The sequence below is a fragment of the Electrophorus electricus genome, chromosome 2, assembly GCF_041902795.1.
Source record: "Electrophorus electricus isolate QZ-2024a chromosome 2, ASM4190279v1, whole genome shotgun sequence".
Taxonomy (NCBI): domain Eukaryota; kingdom Metazoa; phylum Chordata; class Actinopteri; order Gymnotiformes; family Gymnotidae; genus Electrophorus; species Electrophorus electricus.
The window spans coordinates 5,307,390-5,327,397 of record NC_137498.1 but is presented as its reverse complement, the minus strand read 5'-3'; the positions used below and the strand labels follow the sequence as shown (position 1 = coordinate 5,327,397).

Genomic DNA, 20,008 nt, shown 5'->3' with positions numbered 1-20,008 from the left:
TCTGTCTCTCAAAGGCAATGAAACAAGAAAACATTGCTTGGTGGGATTGAATTTTGCGTCCTAACGGGGAGAAGACAATTCAAGCCAGTTTTTAAACTATGCCTTGCAGGCACCAAAAAGGAGGAAATGCTGGGCTGATCCTGAACGGCCGGTGCTGTAGGGTTTCTGTAGTGTAGTGGTTATCACGTTCGCCTCACACGCGAAAGGTCCCTGGCTCGATACCAGGCAGAAACACAACTCTTGGTAGATGTGTAACTGCTGTCCTTTCAATTGAATGGAGAGCTGTTCTTCACAGAAAAAAGTCAGGCTCCTTAATTAATGGCCAAGCTGATTAATTAAAACTCATAGCATAATGGCTATGCTAATTCAAGTCTTTCAAGCATAAACTTCAGTGAGTGTGTTCTCGTTTTGTTTCCTAACAGAGGTTATGCTAATTAGCTGAAATTTAAAAGTTTCTTTCATCAAGTCTATGGCAAAGAACAAATCCTTGCAAGGCAATATCAAGCATACACAATTTGTGCAATAGGTTATGCTCTATATGCCAATGAGAGAACTACAGAGATAAAGTAAAACTCTTCATATTATGCCTAGTTAGCAACAGTCTGTTTCTAAAAGGGTAGGAAACAAGAGAACTTTGGTGGGGTTGTCTGAATTTTCATCCTAATGCTTGAGAAGTCATACTGCTTAGCCAGATTTAAAGCTATGATTTTCAAGCCCCAAAAATGAGCAAAAGCTGGAGAGGCAAAGAAGCATTTTAAAGTGGTTTCTGTAGTGTAGTGCTCAGCATGTTCGCCTAACACGAGAAAGGTCCTCTGTTCCATACCTGGCAGAAACATCCCTCTTGATAGCACAGTAGTTGGGCACGTGCTTTTTCTAAGCAGTGTATCAAGTGGGAGACTCTTTGTGCGGTTCGCCCTTTAGGTCCTCAGACTGAGGCACCAAGCTCCTTGTCTAATCGCAACATCATTTTGTCATATATCCTGTTGACTAAAAGACCTTTTTGGGGGATCATTATTGATTGATATAGATCTTGAACTCTCTTGATTTGTCTAGAGTAGTGGTCATTGCATTTGCTTTCCAAGTCACATGTCCCAGCTTCCATACTGTGCAGAAGCATTTCTCTTTCATCCATTTTTGGTGTTTACTGTATAAAATGGTTGGAACAAAGGGAAGCATGGGCAGGCGAGGCTAAAGAACTGCACAGGGAAATCAACTTAAACTCAGCATCATGGAACTGCAGCTGAGCTGCTTTTTAACTGCACTCAAAATGGTAAAAGAAGGAAATACTGTTCATGACTTCAAGGTAGAATTGAGAGGAGTGAGGTTCTGAGGACAACTATTGGGACTGCAATGAAAGAGATCTTCGGTTTTTATGGCCTTAAGCAGTGAAGAGCTCACACGGCCCTGCTACATAGGTTTAGAAAGCAAGAACAGAACCTACAATTTTCCAGGACCACCAGTTTGGACTGATGTGTAGGTCGGACTAGAGGGTTCCCTTTCAGCTAAACAGCATTTTTTTCTGACAGTTTGAATCAGATATTTCTGAAAATTACAATTGTGAACCATTTGAATTTTAGTTACGTCTGCTCATGAAACGCATTTTAGGCCATCCAACATACCCACGAAATTTGCATAAAATGGCAGCTATTTGTGAACTTCCAAATATGAAAGGTTTTGGCATAAATGATGTTCATTCTTTCTCCTAAATAATTTGCACACATTTTCAGTTTTGGGGATGAGCTGGTGAAAAAATTGTTCTGAAATTGCAGTGATACCATACTGCATCAAGGCATTTTTGCATGGTGTCTGTAGTGAATTGGTCATCACGTTTGCATTATGTGTGAAAGGACCTTGAATTGAAGCTGAGCAGAAACATTAGCTGGTTCTTTGGTTTCTGTGTCTTCTATTTGAAGTAGACACCAGGGAATCGAATGGCCTTCTTGCAGCAGAGGGAAATGATTTTCTGAACTCCCTAGTTACTCCAATTGAGTTCTCCAAGTCCTGTACTCCAAACTCCGGCACTATAACGCATGTGAAATCCCTAACCTCTTCGTCTGCAACTTGGTTCTACATTGTGCAAAATGGAAATTTCAAGATCAGAAGATTACTAGCATCTTAGTATGGACATAAAGTGTAGCTTCTCTGTTGGAAAAAAATATCCCATCACTGTCTCCATTTGCAAACCGAGAAAGTCAATATATGCAGCAGGCTTGTCCTCCGGTGATGCAAGGACTGTGCTTTAGGAGCTGTGTTTAAGGCTGATTTCAATTGTCACAGGGATGATGTAAAACTCATTGTAGCATGATGGGTGTGCTAATCCATGTATTTCAAACAAAATTAAACAAAACAGAAACTCCACGAGTGCATCTGTATTTGATCTCCTAACAGAGATAAGTTATGCTACTTAGCTAATTCTTAAAAGTAACATCCTTATAGTCTCCTGACAATTAAAATCTATGCAAAGCAATGTTAATGATGCAGAATTTGTGCACTAGGGACTGCTTTCCATGCCAATGAATAAGCCTACAGTGATCCGGTAGAGCTCTTCATATTATTCCTAGGGAGTAACATTCTGTCTCTCAAAGGCAATGAAACAAGAAAACATTGCTTGGTGGGATTGAATTTTGCGTCCTAACGGGGAGAAGACAATTCAAGCCAGTTTTTAAACTATGCCTTGCAGGCACCAAAAAGGAGGAAATGCTGGGCTGATCCTGAACGGCCGGTGCTGTAGGGTTTCTGTAGTGTAGTGGTTATCACGTTCGCCTCACACGCGAAAGGTCCCTGGCTCGATACCAGGCAGAAACACAACTCTTGGTAGATGTGTAACTGCTGTCCTTTCAATTGAATGGAGAGCTGTTCTTCACAGAAAAAAGTCAGGCTCCTTAATTAATGGCCAAGCTGATTAATTAAAACTCATAGCATAATGGCTATGCTAATTCAAGTCTTTCAAGCATAAACTTCAGTGAGTGTGTTCTCGTTTTGTTTCCTAACAGAGGTTATGCTAATTAGCTGAAATTTAAAAGTTTCTTTCATCAAGTCTATGGCAAAGAACAAATCCTTGCAAGGCAATATCAAGCATACACAATTTGTGCAATAGGTTATGCTCTATATGCCAATGAGAGAACTACAGAGATAAAGTAAAACTCTTCATATTATGCCTAGTTAGCAACAGTCTGTTTCTAAAAGGGTAGGAAACAAGAGAACTTTGGTGGGGTTGTCTGAATTTTCATCCTAATGCTTGAGAAGTCATACTGCTTAGCCAGATTTAAAGCTATGATTTTCAAGCCCCAAAAATGAGCAAAAGCTGGAGAGGCAAAGAAGCATTTTAAAGTGGTTTCTGTAGTGTAGTGCTCAGCATGTTCGCCTAACACGAGAAAGGTCCTCTGTTCCATACCTGGCAGAAACATCCCTCTTGATAGCACAGTAGTTGGGCACGTGCTTTTTCTAAGCAGTGTATCAAGTGGGAGACTCTTTGTGCGGTTCGCCCTTTAGGTCCTCAGACTGAGGCACCAAGCTCCTTGTCTAATCGCAACATCATTTTGTCATATATCCTGTTGACTAAAAGACCTTTTTGGGGGATCATTATTGATTGATATAGATCTTGAACTCTCTTGATTTGTCTAGAGTAGTGGTCATTGCATTTGCTTTCCAAGTCACATGTCCCAGCTTCCATACTGTGCAGAAGCATTTCTCTTTCATCCATTTTTGGTGTTTACTGTATAAAATGGTTGGAACAAAGGGAAGCATGGGCAGGCGAGGCTAAAGAACTGCACAGGGAAATCAACTTAAACTCAGCATCATGGAACTGCAGCTGAGCTGCTTTTTAACTGCACTCAAAATGGTAAAAGAAGGAAATACTGTTCATGACTTCAAGGTAGAATTGAGAGGAGTGAGGTTCTGAGGACAACTATTGGGACTGCAATGAAAGAGATCTTCGGTTTTTATGGCCTTAAGCAGTGAAGAGCTCACACGGCCCTGCTACATAGGTTTAGAAAGCAAGAACAGAACCTACAATTTTCCAGGACCACCAGTTTGGACTGATGTGTAGGTCGGACTAGAGGGTTCCCTTTCAGCTAAACAGCATTTTTTTCTGACAGTTTGAATCAGATATTTCTGAAAATTACAATTGTGAACCATTTGAATTTTAGTTACGTCTGCTCATGAAACGCATTTTAGGCCATCCAACATACCCACGAAATTTGCATAAAATGGCAGCTATTTGTGAACTTCCAAATATGAAAGGTGTTGGCATAAATGATGTTCATTCTTTCTCCTAAATAATTTGCACACATTTTCAGTTTTGGGGATGAGCTGGTGAAAAAATTGTTCTGAAATTGCAGTGATACCATACTGCATCAAGGCATTTTTGCATGGTGTCTGTAGTGAATTGGTCATCACGTTTGCATTATGTGTGAAAGGACCTTGAATTGAAGCTGAGCAGAAACATTAGCTGGTTCTTTGGTTTCTGTGTCTTCTATTTGAAGTAGACACCAGGGAATCGAATGGCCTTCTTGCAGCAGAGGGAAATGATTTTCTGAACTCCCTAGTTACTCCAATTGAGTTCTCCAAGTCCTGTACTCCAAACTCCGGCACTATAACGCATGTGAAATCCCTAACCTCTTCGTCTGCAACTTGGTTCTACATTGTGCAAAATGGAAATTTCAAGATCAGAAGATTACTAGCATCTTAGTATGGACATAAAGTGTAGCTTCTCTGTTGGAAAAAAATATCCCATCACTGTCTCCATTTGCAAACCGAGAAAGTCAATATATGCAGCAGGCTTGTCCTCCGGTGATGCAAGGACTGTGCTTTAGGAGCTGTGTTTAAGGCTGATTTCAATTGTCACAGGGATGATGTAAAACTCATTGTAGCATGATGGGTGTGCTAATCCATGTATTTCAAACAAAATTAAACAAAACAGAAACTCCACGAGTGCATCTGTATTTGATCTCCTAACAGAGATAAGTTATGCTACTTAGCTAATTCTTAAAAGTAACATCCTTATAGTCTCCTGACAATTAAAATCTATGCAAAGCAATGTTAATGATGCAGAATTTGTGCACTAGGGACTGCTTTCCATGCCAATGAATAAGCCTACAGTGATCCGGTAGAGCTCTTCATATTATTCCTAGGGAGTAACATTCTGTCTCTCAAAGGCAATGAAACAAGAAAACATTGCTTGGTGGGATTGAATTTTGCGTCCTAACGGGGAGAAGACAATTCAAGCCAGTTTTTAAACTATGCCTTGCAGGCACCAAAAAGGAGGAAATGCTGGGCTGATCCTGAACGGCCGGTGCTGTAGGGTTTCTGTAGTGTAGTGGTTATCACGTTCGCCTCACACGCGAAAGGTCCCTGGCTCGATACCAGGCAGAAACACAACTCTTGGTAGATGTGTAACTGCTGTCCTTTCAATTGAATGGAGAGCTGTTCTTCACAGAAAAAAGTCAGGCTCCTTAATTAATGGCCAAGCTGATTAATTAAAACTCATAGCATAATGGCTATGCTAATTCAAGTCTTTCAAGCATAAACTTCAGTGAGTGTGTTCTCGTTTTGTTTCCTAACAGAGGTTATGCTAATTAGCTGAAATTTAAAAGTTTCTTTCATCAAGTCTATGGCAAAGAACAAATCCTTGCAAGGCAATATCAAGCATACACAATTTGTGCAATAGGTTATGCTCTATATGCCAATGAGAGAACTACAGAGATAAAGTAAAACTCTTCATATTATGCCTAGTTAGCAACAGTCTGTTTCTAAAAGGGTAGGAAACAAGAGAACTTTGGTGGGGTTGTCTGAATTTTCATCCTAATGCTTGAGAAGTCATACTGCTTAGCCAGATTTAAAGCTATGATTTTCAAGCCCCAAAAATGAGCAAAAGCTGGAGAGGCAAAGAAGCATTTTAAAGTGGTTTCTGTAGTGTAGTGCTCAGCATGTTCGCCTAACACGAGAAAGGTCCTCTGTTCCATACCTGGCAGAAACATCCCTCTTGATAGCACAGTAGTTGGGCACGTGCTTTTTCTAAGCAGTGTATCAAGTGGGAGACTCTTTGTGCGGTTCGCCCTTTAGGTCCTCAGACTGAGGCACCAAGCTCCTTGTCTAATCGCAACATCATTTTGTCATATATCCTGTTGACTAAAAGACCTTTTTGGGGGATCATTATTGATTGATATAGATCTTGAACTCTCTTGATTTGTCTAGAGTAGTGGTCATTGCATTTGCTTTCCAAGTCACATGTCCCAGCTTCCATACTGTGCAGAAGCATTTCTCTTTCATCCATTTTTGGTGTTTACTGTATAAAATGGTTGGAACAAAGGGAAGCATGGGCAGGCGAGGCTAAAGAACTGCACAGGGAAATCAACTTAAACTCAGCATCATGGAACTGCAGCTGAGCTGCTTTTTAACTGCACTCAAAATGGTAAAAGAAGGAAATACTGTTCATGACTTCAAGGTAGAATTGAGAGGAGTGAGGTTCTGAGGACAACTATTGGGACTGCAATGAAAGAGATCTTCGGTTTTTATGGCCTTAAGCAGTGAAGAGCTCACACGGCCCTGCTACATAGGTTTAGAAAGCAAGAACAGAACCTACAATTTTCCAGGACCACCAGTTTGGACTGATGTGTAGGTCGGACTAGAGGGTTCCCTTTCAGCTAAACAGCATTTTTTTCTGACAGTTTGAATCAGATATTTCTGAAAATTACAATTGTGAACCATTTGAATTTTAGTTACGTCTGCTCATGAAACGCATTTTAGGCCATCCAACATACCCACGAAATTTGCATAAAATGGCAGCTATTTGTGAACTTCCAAATATGAAAGGTGTTGGCATAAATGATGTTCATTCTTTCTCCTAAATAATTTGCACACATTTTCAGTTTTGGGGATGAGCTGGTGAAAAAATTGTTCTGAAATTGCAGTGATACCATACTGCATCAAGGCATTTTTGCATGGTGTCTGTAGTGAATTGGTCATCACGTTTGCATTATGTGTGAAAGGACCTTGAATTGAAGCTGAGCAGAAACATTAGCTGGTTCTTTGGTTTCTGTGTCTTCTATTTGAAGTAGACACCAGGGAATCGAATGGCCTTCTTGCAGCAGAGGGAAATGATTTTCTGAACTCCCTAGTTACTCCAATTGAGTTCTCCAAGTCCTGTACTCCAAACTCCGGCACTATAACGCATGTGAAATCCCTAACCTCTTCGTCTGCAACTTGGTTCTACATTGTGCAAAATGGAAATTTCAAGATCAGAAGATTACTAGCATCTTAGTATGGACATAAAGTGTAGCTTCTCTGTTGGAAAAAAATATCCCATCACTGTCTCCATTTGCAAACCGAGAAAGTCAATATATGCAGCAGGCTTGTCCTCCGGTGATGCAAGGACTGTGCTTTAGGAGCTGTGTTTAAGGCTGATTTCAATTGTCACAGGGATGATGTAAAACTCATTGTAGCATGATGGGTGTGCTAATCCATGTATTTCAAACAAAATTAAACAAAACAGAAACTCCACGAGTGCATCTGTATTTGATCTCCTAACAGAGATAAGTTATGCTACTTAGCTAATTCTTAAAAGTAACATCCTTATAGTCTCCTGACAATTAAAATCTATGCAAAGCAATGTTAATGATGCAGAATTTGTGCACTAGGGACTGCTTTCCATGCCAATGAATAAGCCTACAGTGATCCGGTAGAGCTCTTCATATTATTCCTAGGGAGTAACATTCTGTCTCTCAAAGGCAATGAAACAAGAAAACATTGCTTGGTGGGATTGAATTTTGCGTCCTAACGGGGAGAAGACAATTCAAGCCAGTTTTTAAACTATGCCTTGCAGGCACCAAAAAGGAGGAAATGCTGGGCTGATCCTGAACGGCCGGTGCTGTAGGGTTTCTGTAGTGTAGTGGTTATCACGTTCGCCTCACACGCGAAAGGTCCCTGGCTCGATACCAGGCAGAAACACAACTCTTGGTAGATGTGTAACTGCTGTCCTTTCAATTGAATGGAGAGCTGTTCTTCACAGAAAAAAGTCAGGCTCCTTAATTAATGGCCAAGCTGATTAATTAAAACTCATAGCATAATGGCTATGCTAATTCAAGTCTTTCAAGCATAAACTTCAGTGAGTGTGTTCTCGTTTTGTTTCCTAACAGAGGTTATGCTAATTAGCTGAAATTTAAAAGTTTCTTTCATCAAGTCTATGGCAAAGAACAAATCCTTGCAAGGCAATATCAAGCATACACAATTTGTGCAATAGGTTATGCTCTATATGCCAATGAGAGAACTACAGAGATAAAGTAAAACTCTTCATATTATGCCTAGTTAGCAACAGTCTGTTTCTAAAAGGGTAGGAAACAAGAGAACTTTGGTGGGGTTGTCTGAATTTTCATCCTAATGCTTGAGAAGTCATACTGCTTAGCCAGATTTAAAGCTATGATTTTCAAGCCCCAAAAATGAGCAAAAGCTGGAGAGGCAAAGAAGCATTTTAAAGTGGTTTCTGTAGTGTAGTGCTCAGCATGTTCGCCTAACACGAGAAAGGTCCTCTGTTCCATACCTGGCAGAAACATCCCTCTTGATAGCACAGTAGTTGGGCACGTGCTTTTTCTAAGCAGTGTATCAAGTGGGAGACTCTTTGTGCGGTTCGCCCTTTAGGTCCTCAGACTGAGGCACCAAGCTCCTTGTCTAATCGCAACATCATTTTGTCATATATCCTGTTGACTAAAAGACCTTTTTGGGGGATCATTATTGATTGATATAGATCTTGAACTCTCTTGATTTGTCTAGAGTAGTGGTCATTGCATTTGCTTTCCAAGTCACATGTCCCAGCTTCCATACTGTGCAGAAGCATTTCTCTTTCATCCATTTTTGGTGTTTACTGTATAAAATGGTTGGAACAAAGGGAAGCATGGGCAGGCGAGGCTAAAGAACTGCACAGGGAAATCAACTTAAACTCAGCATCATGGAACTGCAGCTGAGCTGCTTTTTAACTGCACTCAAAATGGTAAAAGAAGGAAATACTGTTCATGACTTCAAGGTAGAATTGAGAGGAGTGAGGTTCTGAGGACAACTATTGGGACTGCAATGAAAGAGATCTTCGGTTTTTATGGCCTTAAGCAGTGAAGAGCTCACACGGCCCTGCTACATAGGTTTAGAAAGCAAGAACAGAACCTACAATTTTCCAGGACCACCAGTTTGGACTGATGTGTAGGTCGGACTAGAGGGTTCCCTTTCAGCTAAACAGCATTTTTTTCTGACAGTTTGAATCAGATATTTCTGAAAATTACAATTGTGAACCATTTGAATTTTAGTTACGTCTGCTCATGAAACGCATTTTAGGCCATCCAACATACCCACGAAATTTGCATAAAATGGCAGCTATTTGTGAACTTCCAAATATGAAAGGTGTTGGCATAAATGATGTTCATTCTTTCTCCTAAATAATTTGCACACATTTTCAGTTTTGGGGATGAGCTGGTGAAAAAATTGTTCTGAAATTGCAGTGATACCATACTGCATCAAGGCATTTTTGCATGGTGTCTGTAGTGAATTGGTCATCACGTTTGCATTATGTGTGAAAGGACCTTGAATTGAAGCTGAGCAGAAACATTAGCTGGTTCTTTGGTTTCTGTGTCTTCTATTTGAAGTAGACACCAGGGAATCGAATGGCCTTCTTGCAGCAGAGGGAAATGATTTTCTGAACTCCCTAGTTACTCCAATTGAGTTCTCCAAGTCCTGTACTCCAAACTCCGGCACTATAACGCATGTGAAATCCCTAACCTCTTCGTCTGCAACTTGGTTCTACATTGTGCAAAATGGAAATTTCAAGATCAGAAGATTACTAGCATCTTAGTATGGACATAAAGTGTAGCTTCTCTGTTGGAAAAAAATATCCCATCACTGTCTCCATTTGCAAACCGAGAAAGTCAATATATGCAGCAGGCTTGTCCTCCGGTGATGCAAGGACTGTGCTTTAGGAGCTGTGTTTAAGGCTGATTTCAATTGTCACAGGGATGATGTAAAACTCATTGTAGCATGATGGGTGTGCTAATCCATGTATTTCAAACAAAATTAAACAAAACAGAAACTCCACGAGTGCATCTGTATTTGATCTCCTAACAGAGATAAGTTATGCTACTTAGCTAATTCTTAAAAGTAACATCCTTATAGTCTCCTGACAATTAAAATCTATGCAAAGCAATGTTAATGATGCAGAATTTGTGCACTAGGGACTGCTTTCCATGCCAATGAATAAGCCTACAGTGATCCGGTAGAGCTCTTCATATTATTCCTAGGGAGTAACATTCTGTCTCTCAAAGGCAATGAAACAAGAAAACATTGCTTGGTGGGATTGAATTTTGCGTCCTAACGGGGAGAAGACAATTCAAGCCAGTTTTTAAACTATGCCTTGCAGGCACCAAAAAGGAGGAAATGCTGGGCTGATCCTGAACGGCCGGTGCTGTAGGGTTTCTGTAGTGTAGTGGTTATCACGTTCGCCTCACACGCGAAAGGTCCCTGGCTCGATACCAGGCAGAAACACAACTCTTGGTAGATGTGTAACTGCTGTCCTTTCAATTGAATGGAGAGCTGTTCTTCACAGAAAAAAGTCAGGCTCCTTAATTAATGGCCAAGCTGATTAATTAAAACTCATAGCATAATGGCTATGCTAATTCAAGTCTTTCAAGCATAAACTTCAGTGAGTGTGTTCTCGTTTTGTTTCCTAACAGAGGTTATGCTAATTAGCTGAAATTTAAAAGTTTCTTTCATCAAGTCTATGGCAAAGAACAAATCCTTGCAAGGCAATATCAAGCATACACAATTTGTGCAATAGGTTATGCTCTATATGCCAATGAGAGAACTACAGAGATAAAGTAAAACTCTTCATATTATGCCTAGTTAGCAACAGTCTGTTTCTAAAAGGGTAGGAAACAAGAGAACTTTGGTGGGGTTGTCTGAATTTTCATCCTAATGCTTGAGAAGTCATACTGCTTAGCCAGATTTAAAGCTATGATTTTCAAGCCCCAAAAATGAGCAAAAGCTGGAGAGGCAAAGAAGCATTTTAAAGTGGTTTCTGTAGTGTAGTGCTCAGCATGTTCGCCTAACACGAGAAAGGTCCTCTGTTCCATACCTGGCAGAAACATCCCTCTTGATAGCACAGTAGTTGGGCACGTGCTTTTTCTAAGCAGTGTATCAAGTGGGAGACTCTTTGTGCGGTTCGCCCTTTAGGTCCTCAGACTGAGGCACCAAGCTCCTTGTCTAATCGCAACATCATTTTGTCATATATCCTGTTGACTAAAAGACCTTTTTGGGGGATCATTATTGATTGATATAGATCTTGAACTCTCTTGATTTGTCTAGAGTAGTGGTCATTGCATTTGCTTTCCAAGTCACATGTCCCAGCTTCCATACTGTGCAGAAGCATTTCTCTTTCATCCATTTTTGGTGTTTACTGTATAAAATGGTTGGAACAAAGGGAAGCATGGGCAGGCGAGGCTAAAGAACTGCACAGGGAAATCAACTTAAACTCAGCATCATGGAACTGCAGCTGAGCTGCTTTTTAACTGCACTCAAAATGGTAAAAGAAGGAAATACTGTTCATGACTTCAAGGTAGAATTGAGAGGAGTGAGGTTCTGAGGACAACTATTGGGACTGCAATGAAAGAGATCTTCGGTTTTTATGGCCTTAAGCAGTGAAGAGCTCACACGGCCCTGCTACATAGGTTTAGAAAGCAAGAACAGAACCTACAATTTTCCAGGACCACCAGTTTGGACTGATGTGTAGGTCGGACTAGAGGGTTCCCTTTCAGCTAAACAGCATTTTTTTCTGACAGTTTGAATCAGATATTTCTGAAAATTACAATTGTGAACCATTTGAATTTTAGTTACGTCTGCTCATGAAACGCATTTTAGGCCATCCAACATACCCACGAAATTTGCATAAAATGGCAGCTATTTGTGAACTTCCAAATATGAAAGGTGTTGGCATAAATGATGTTCATTCTTTCTCCTAAATAATTTGCACACATTTTCAGTTTTGGGGATGAGCTGGTGAAAAAATTGTTCTGAAATTGCAGTGATACCATACTGCATCAAGGCATTTTTGCATGGTGTCTGTAGTGAATTGGTCATCACGTTTGCATTATGTGTGAAAGGACCTTGAATTGAAGCTGAGCAGAAACATTAGCTGGTTCTTTGGTTTCTGTGTCTTCTATTTGAAGTAGACACCAGGGAATCGAATGGCCTTCTTGCAGCAGAGGGAAATGATTTTCTGAACTCCCTAGTTACTCCAATTGAGTTCTCCAAGTCCTGTACTCCAAACTCCGGCACTATAACGCATGTGAAATCCCTAACCTCTTCGTCTGCAACTTGGTTCTACATTGTGCAAAATGGAAATTTCAAGATCAGAAGATTACTAGCATCTTAGTATGGACATAAAGTGTAGCTTCTCTGTTGGAAAAAAATATCCCATCACTGTCTCCATTTGCAAACCGAGAAAGTCAATATATGCAGCAGGCTTGTCCTCCGGTGATGCAAGGACTGTGCTTTAGGAGCTGTGTTTAAGGCTGATTTCAATTGTCACAGGGATGATGTAAAACTCATTGTAGCATGATGGGTGTGCTAATCCATGTATTTCAAACAAAATTAAACAAAACAGAAACTCCACGAGTGCATCTGTATTTGATCTCCTAACAGAGATAAGTTATGCTACTTAGCTAATTCTTAAAAGTAACATCCTTATAGTCTCCTGACAATTAAAATCTATGCAAAGCAATGTTAATGATGCAGAATTTGTGCACTAGGGACTGCTTTCCATGCCAATGAATAAGCCTACAGTGATCCGGTAGAGCTCTTCATATTATTCCTAGGGAGTAACATTCTGTCTCTCAAAGGCAATGAAACAAGAAAACATTGCTTGGTGGGATTGAATTTTGCGTCCTAACGGGGAGAAGACAATTCAAGCCAGTTTTTAAACTATGCCTTGCAGGCACCAAAAAGGAGGAAATGCTGGGCTGATCCTGAACGGCCGGTGCTGTAGGGTTTCTGTAGTGTAGTGGTTATCACGTTCGCCTCACACGCGAAAGGTCCCTGGCTCGATACCAGGCAGAAACACAACTCTTGGTAGATGTGTAACTGCTGTCCTTTCAATTGGATGGAGAGCTGTTCTTCACAGAAAAAAGTCAGGCTCCTTAATTAATGGCCAAGCTGATTAATTAAAACTCATAGCATAATGGCTATGCTAATTCAAGTCTTTCAAGCATAAACTTCAGTGAGTGTGTTCTCGTTTTGTTTCCTAACAGAGGTTATGCTAATTAGCTGAAATTTAAAAGTTTCTTTCATCAAGTCTATGGCAAAGAACAAATCCTTGCAAGGCAATATCAAGCATACACAATTTGTGCAATAGGTTATGCTCTATATGCCAATGAGAGAACTACAGAGATAAAGTAAAACTCTTCATATTATGCCTAGTTAGCAACAGTCTGTTTCTAAAAGGGTAGGAAACAAGAGAACTTTGGTGGGGTTGTCTGAATTTTCATCCTAATGCTTGAGAAGTCATACTGCTTAGCCAGATTTAAAGCTATGATTTTCAAGCCCCAAAAATGAGCAAAAGCTGGAGAGGCAAAGAAGCATTTTAAAGTGGTTTCTGTAGTGTAGTGCTCAGCATGTTCGCCTAACACGAGAAAGGTCCTCTGTTCCATACCTGGCAGAAACATCCCTCTTGATAGCACAGTAGTTGGGCACGTGCTTTTTCTAAGCAGTGTATCAAGTGGGAGACTCTTTGTGCGGTTCGCCCTTTAGGTCCTCAGACTGAGGCACCAAGCTCCTTGTCTAATCGCAACATCATTTTGTCATATATCCTGTTGACTAAAAGACCTTTTTGGGGGATCATTATTGATTGATATAGATCTTGAACTCTCTTGATTTGTCTAGAGTAGTGGTCATTGCATTTGCTTTCCAAGTCACATGTCCCAGCTTCCATACTGTGCAGAAGCATTTCTCTTTCATCCATTTTTGGTGTTTACTGTATAAAATGGTTGGAACAAAGGGAAGCATGGGCAGGCGAGGCTAAAGAACTGCACAGGGAAATCAACTTAAACTCAGCATCATGGAACTGCAGCTGAGCTGCTTTTTAACTGCACTCAAAATGGTAAAAGAAGGAAATACTGTTCATGACTTCAAGGTAGAATTGAGAGGAGTGAGGTTCTGAGGACAACTATTGGGACTGCAATGAAAGAGATCTTCGGTTTTTATGGCCTTAAGCAGTGAAGAGCTCACACGGCCCTGCTACATAGGTTTAGAAAGCAAGAACAGAACCTACAATTTTCCAGGACCACCAGTTTGGACTGATGTGTAGGTCGGACTAGAGGGTTCCCTTTCAGCTAAACAGCATTTTTTTCTGACAGTTTGAATCAGATATTTCTGAAAATTACAATTGTGAACCATTTGAATTTTAGTTACGTCTGCTCATGAAACGCATTTTAGGCCATCCAACATACCCACGAAATTTGCATAAAATGGCAGCTATTTGTGAACTTCCAAATATGAAAGGTGTTGGCATAAATGATGTTCATTCTTTCTCCTAAATAATTTGCACACATTTTCAGTTTTGGGGATGAGCTGGTGAAAAAATTGTTCTGAAATTGCAGTGATACCATACTGCATCAAGGCATTTTTGCATGGTGTCTGTAGTGAATTGGTCATCACGTTTGCATTATGTGTGAAAGGACCTTGAATTGAAGCTGAGCAGAAACATTAGCTGGTTCTTTGGTTTCTGTGTCTTCTATTTGAAGTAGACACCAGGGAATCGAATGGCCTTCTTGCAGCAGAGGGAAATGATTTTCTGAACTCCCTAGTTACTCCAATTGAGTTCTCCAAGTCCTGTACTCCAAACTCCGGCACTATAACGCATGTGAAATCCCTAACCTCTTCGTCTGCAACTTGGTTCTACATTGTGCAAAATGGAAATTTCAAGATCAGAAGATTACTAGCATCTTAGTATGGACATAAAGTGTAGCTTCTCTGTTGGAAAAAAATATCCCATCACTGTCTCCATTTGCAAACCGAGAAAGTCAATATATGCAGCAGGCTTGTCCTCCGGTGATGCAAGGACTGTGCTTTAGGAGCTGTGTTTAAGGCTGATTTCAATTGTCACAGGGATGATGTAAAACTCATTGTAGCATGATGGGTGTGCTAATCCATGTATTTCAAACAAAATTAAACAAAACAGAAACTCCACGAGTGCATCTGTATTTGATCTCCTAACAGAGATAAGTTATGCTACTTAGCTAATTCTTAAAAGTAACATCCTTATAGTCTCCTGACAATTAAAATCTATGCAAAGCAATGTTAATGATGCAGAATTTGTGCACTAGGGACTGCTTTCCATGCCAATGAATAAGCCTACAGTGATCCGGTAGAGCTCTTCATATTATTCCTAGGGAGTAACATTCTGTCTCTCAAAGGCAATGAAACAAGAAAACATTGCTTGGTGGGATTGAATTTTGCGTCCTAACGGGGAGAAGACAATTCAAGCCAGTTTTTAAACTATGCCTTGCAGGCACCAAAAAGGAGGAAATGCTGGGCTGATCCTGAACGGCCGGTGCTGTAGGGTTTCTGTAGTGTAGTGGTTATCACGTTCGCCTCACACGCGAAAGGTCCCTGGCTCGATACCAGGCAGAAACACAACTCTTGGTAGATGTGTAACTGCTGTCCTTTCAATTGGATGGAGAGCTGTTCTTCACAGAAAAAAGTCAGGCTCCTTAATTAATGGCCAAGCTGATTAATTAAAACTCATAGCATAATGGCTATGCTAATTCAAGTCTTTCAAGCATAAACTTCAGTGAGTGTGTTCTCGTTTTGTTTCCTAACAGAGGTTATGCTAATTAGCTGAAATTTAAAAGTTTCTTTCATCAAGTCTATGGCAAAGAACAAATCCTTGCAAGGCAATATCAAGCATACACAATTTGTGCAATAGGTTATGCTCTATATGCCAATGAGAGAACTACAGAGATAAAGTAAAACTCTTCATATTATGCCTAGTTAGCAACAGTCTGTTTCTAAAAGGGTAGGAAACAAGAGAACTTTGGTGGGGTTGTCTGAATTTTCATCCTAATGCTTGAGAAGTCATACTGCTTAGCCAGATTTAAAGCTATGATTTTCAAGCCCCAAAAATGAGCAAAAGCTGGAGAGGCAAAGAAGCATTTTAAAGTGGTTTCTGTAGTGTAGTGCTCAGCATGTTCGCCTAACACGAGAAAGGTCCTCTGTTCCATACCTGGCAGAAACATCCCTCTTGATAGCACAGTAGTTGGGCACGTGCTTTTTCTAAGCAGTGTATCAAGTGGGAGACTCTTTGTGCGGTTCGCCCTTTAGGTCCTCAGACTGAGGCACCAAGCTCCTTGTCTAATCGCAACATCATTTTGTCATATATCCTGTTGACTAAAAGACCTTTTTGGGGGATCATTATTGATTGATATAGATCTTGAACTCTCTTGATTTGTCTAGAGTAGTGGTCATTGCATTTGCTTTCCAAGTCACATGTCCCAGCTTCCATACTGTGCAGAAGCATTTCTCTTTCATCCATTTTTGGTGTTTACTGTATAAAATGGTTGGAACAAAGGGAAGCATGGGCAGGCGAGGCTAAAGAACTGCACAGGGAAATCAACTTAAACTCAGCATCATGGAACTGCAGCTGAGCTGCTTTTTAACTGCACTCAAAATGGTAAAAGAAGGAAATACTGTTCATGACTTCAAGGTAGAATTGAGAGGAGTGAGGTTCTGAGGACAACTATTGGGACTGCAATGAAAGAGATCTTCGGTTTTTATGGCCTTAAGCAGTGAAGAGCTCACACGGCCCTGCTACATAGGTTTAGAAAGCAAGAACAGAACCTACAATTTTCCAGGACCACCAGTTTCGACTGATGTGTAGGTCGGACTAGAGGGTTCCCTTTCAGCTAAACAGCATTTTTTTCTGACAGTTTGAATCAGATATTTCTGAAAATTACAATTGTGAACCATTTGAATTTTAGTTACGTCTGCTCATGAAACGCATTTTAGGCCATCCAACATACCCACGAAATTTGCATAAAATGGCAGCTATTTGTGAACTTCCAAATATGAAAGGTGTTGGCATAAATGATGTTCATTCTTTCTCCTAAATAATTTGCACACATTTTCAGTTTTGGGGATGAGCTGGTGAAAAAATTGTTCTGAAATTGCAGTGATACCATACTGCATCAAGGCATTTTTGCATGGTGTCTGTAGTGAATTGGTCATCACGTTTGCATTATGTGTGAAAGGACCTTGAATTGAAGCTGAGCAGAAACATTAGCTGGTTCTTTGGTTTCTGTGTCTTCTATTTGAAGTAGACACCAGGGAATCGAATGGCCTTCTTGCAGCAGAGGGAAATGATTTTCTGAACTCCCTAGTTACTCCAATTGAGTTCTCCAAGTCCTGTACTCCAAACTCCGGCACTATAACGCATGTGAAATCCCTAACCTCTTCGTCTGCAACTTGGTTCTACATTGTGCAAAATGGAAATTTCAAGATCAGAAGATTACTAGCATCTTAGTATGGACATAAAGTGTAGCTTCTCTGTTGGAAAAAAATATCCCATCACTGTCTCCATTTGCAAACCGAGAAAGTCAATATATGCAGCAGGCTTGTCCTCCGGTGATGCAAGGACTGTGCTTTAGGAGCTGTGTTTAAGGCTGATTTCAATTGTCACAGGGATGATGTAAAACTCATTGTAGCATGATGGGTGTGCTAATCCATGTATTTCAAACAAAATTAAACAAAACAGAAACTCCACGAGTGCATCTGTATTTGATCTCCTAACAGAGATAAGTTATGCTACTTAGCTAATTCTTAAAAGTAACATCCTTATAGTCTCCTGACAATTAAAATCTATGCAAAGCAATGTTAATGATGCAGAATTTGTGCACTAGGGACTGCTTTCCATGCCAATGAATAAGCCTACAGTGATCCGGTAGAGCTCTTCATATTATTCCTAGGGAGTAACATTCTGTCTCTCAAAGGCAATGAAACAAGAAAACATTGCTTGGTGGGATTGAATTTTGCGTCCTAACGGGGAGAAGACAATTCAAGCCAGTTTTTAAACTATGCCTTGCAGGCACCAAAAAGGAGGAAATGCTGGGCTGATCCTGAACGGCCGGTGCTGTAGGGTTTCTGTAGTGTAGTGGTTATCACGTTCGCCTCACACGCGAAAGGTCCCTGGCTCGATACCAGGCAGAAACACAACTCTTGGTAGATGTGTAACTGCTGTCCTTTCAATTGGATGGAGAGCTGTTCTTCACAGAAAAAAGTCAGGCTCCTTAATTAATGGCCAAGCTGATTAATTAAAACTCATAGCATAATGGCTATGCTAATTCAAGTCTTTCAAGCATAAACTTCAGTGAGTGTGTTCTCGTTTTGTTTCCTAACAGAGGTTATGCTAATTAGCTGAAATTTAAAAGTTTCTTTCATCAAGTCTATGGCAAAGAACAAATCCTTGCAAGGCAATATCAAGCATACACAATTTGTGCAATAGGTTATGCTCTATATGCCAATGAGAGAACTACAGAGATAAAGTAAAACTCTTCATATTATGCCTAGTTAGCAACAGTCTGTTTCTAAAAGGGTAGGAAACAAGAGAACTTTGGTGGGGTTGTCTGAATTTTCATCCTAATGCTTGAGAAGTCATACTGCTTAGCCAGATTTAAAGCTATGATTTTCAAGCCCCAAAAATGAGCAAAAGCTGGAGAGGCAAAGAAGCATTTTAAAGTGGTTTCTGTAGTGTAGTGCTCAGCATGTTCGCCTAACACGAGAAAGGTCCTCTGTTCCATACCTGGCAGAAACATCCCTCTTGATAGCACAGTAGTTGGGCACGTGCTTTTTCTAAGCAGTGTATCAAGTGGGAGACTCTTTGTGCGGTTCGCCCTTTAGGTCCTCAGACTGAGGCACCAAGCTCCTTGTCTAATCGCAACATCATTTTGTCATATATCCTGTTGACTAAAAGACCTTTTTGGGGGATCATTATTGATTGATATAGATCTTGAACTCTCTTGATTTGTCTAGAGTAGTGGTCATTGCATTTGCTTTCCAAGTCACATGTCCCAGCTTCCATACTGTGCAGAAGCATTTCTCTTTCATCCATTTTTGGTGTTTACTGTATAAAATGGTTGGAACAAAGGGAAGCATGGGCAGGCGAGGCTAAAGAACTGCACAGGGAAATCAACTTAAACTCAGCATCATGGAACTGCAGCTGAGCTGCTTTTTAACTGCACTCAAAATGGTAAAAGAAGGAAATACTGTTCATGACTTCAAGGTAGAATTGAGAGGAGTGAGGTTCTGAGGACAACTATTGGGACTGCAATGAAAGAGATCTTCGGTTTTTATGGCCTTAAGCAGTGAAGAGCTCACACGGCCCTGCTACATAGGTTTAGAAAGCAAGAACAGAACCTACAATTTTCCAGGACCACCAGTTTCGACTGATGTGTAGGTCGGACTAGAGGGTTCCCTTTCAGCTAAACAGCATTTTTTTCTGACAGTTTGAATCAGATATTTCTGAAAATTACAATTGTGAACCATTTGAATTTTAGTTACGTCTGCTCATGAAACGCATTTTAGGCCATCCAACATACCCACGAAATTTGCATAAAATGGCAGCTATTTGTGAACTTCCAAATATGAAAGGTGTTGGCATAAATGATGTTCATTCTTTCTCCTAAATAATTTGCACACATTTTCAGTTTTGGGGATGAGCTGGTGAAAAAATTGTTCTGAAATTGCAGTGATACCATACTGCATCAAGGCATTTTTGCATGGTGTCTGTAGTGAATTGGTCATCACGTTTGCATTATGTGTGAAAGGACCTTGAATTGAAGCTGAGCAGAAACATTAGCTGGTTCTTTGGTTTCTGTGTCTTCTATTTGAAGTAGACACCAGGGAATCGAATGGCCTTCTTGCAGCAGAGGGAAATGATTTTCTGAACTCCCTAGTTACTCCAATTGAGTTCTCCAAGTCCTGTACTCCA

General features: G+C 40.4%; 8 non-coding genes across 8 annotated transcripts; all 8 read left to right on the top strand.

Annotated features, from left to right (window-relative positions):
• Positions 1-161: 161 nt before the first annotated feature.
• trnav-cac (transfer RNA valine (anticodon CAC)) lies at positions 162-234 on the top strand. Its single transcript has one exon. It is a non-coding gene; the product is annotated as a tRNA-Val (tRNA).
• A 2,498-nt stretch (positions 235-2,732) lies between these two features.
• On the top strand, positions 2,733-2,805 carry trnav-cac (transfer RNA valine (anticodon CAC)). Its single transcript has one exon. It is a non-coding gene; the product is annotated as a tRNA-Val (tRNA).
• A 2,498-nt stretch (positions 2,806-5,303) lies between these two features.
• trnav-cac (transfer RNA valine (anticodon CAC)) lies at positions 5,304-5,376 on the top strand. The gene has a single exon. It is a non-coding gene; the product is annotated as a tRNA-Val (tRNA).
• Positions 5,377-7,874: 2,498 nt separating this feature from the next.
• trnav-cac (transfer RNA valine (anticodon CAC)) lies at positions 7,875-7,947 on the top strand. The gene has a single exon. It is a non-coding gene; the product is annotated as a tRNA-Val (tRNA).
• Positions 7,948-10,445: 2,498 nt separating this feature from the next.
• trnav-cac (transfer RNA valine (anticodon CAC)) lies at positions 10,446-10,518 on the top strand. Its single transcript has one exon. It is a non-coding gene; the product is annotated as a tRNA-Val (tRNA).
• A 2,498-nt stretch (positions 10,519-13,016) lies between these two features.
• On the top strand, positions 13,017-13,089 carry trnav-cac (transfer RNA valine (anticodon CAC)). Its single transcript has one exon. It is a non-coding gene; the product is annotated as a tRNA-Val (tRNA).
• Positions 13,090-15,587: 2,498 nt separating this feature from the next.
• trnav-cac (transfer RNA valine (anticodon CAC)) lies at positions 15,588-15,660 on the top strand. The gene has a single exon. It is a non-coding gene; the product is annotated as a tRNA-Val (tRNA).
• Positions 15,661-18,158: 2,498 nt separating this feature from the next.
• trnav-cac (transfer RNA valine (anticodon CAC)) lies at positions 18,159-18,231 on the top strand. The gene has a single exon. It is a non-coding gene; the product is annotated as a tRNA-Val (tRNA).
• The last annotated feature ends 1,777 nt before the right edge of the window (positions 18,232-20,008 follow it).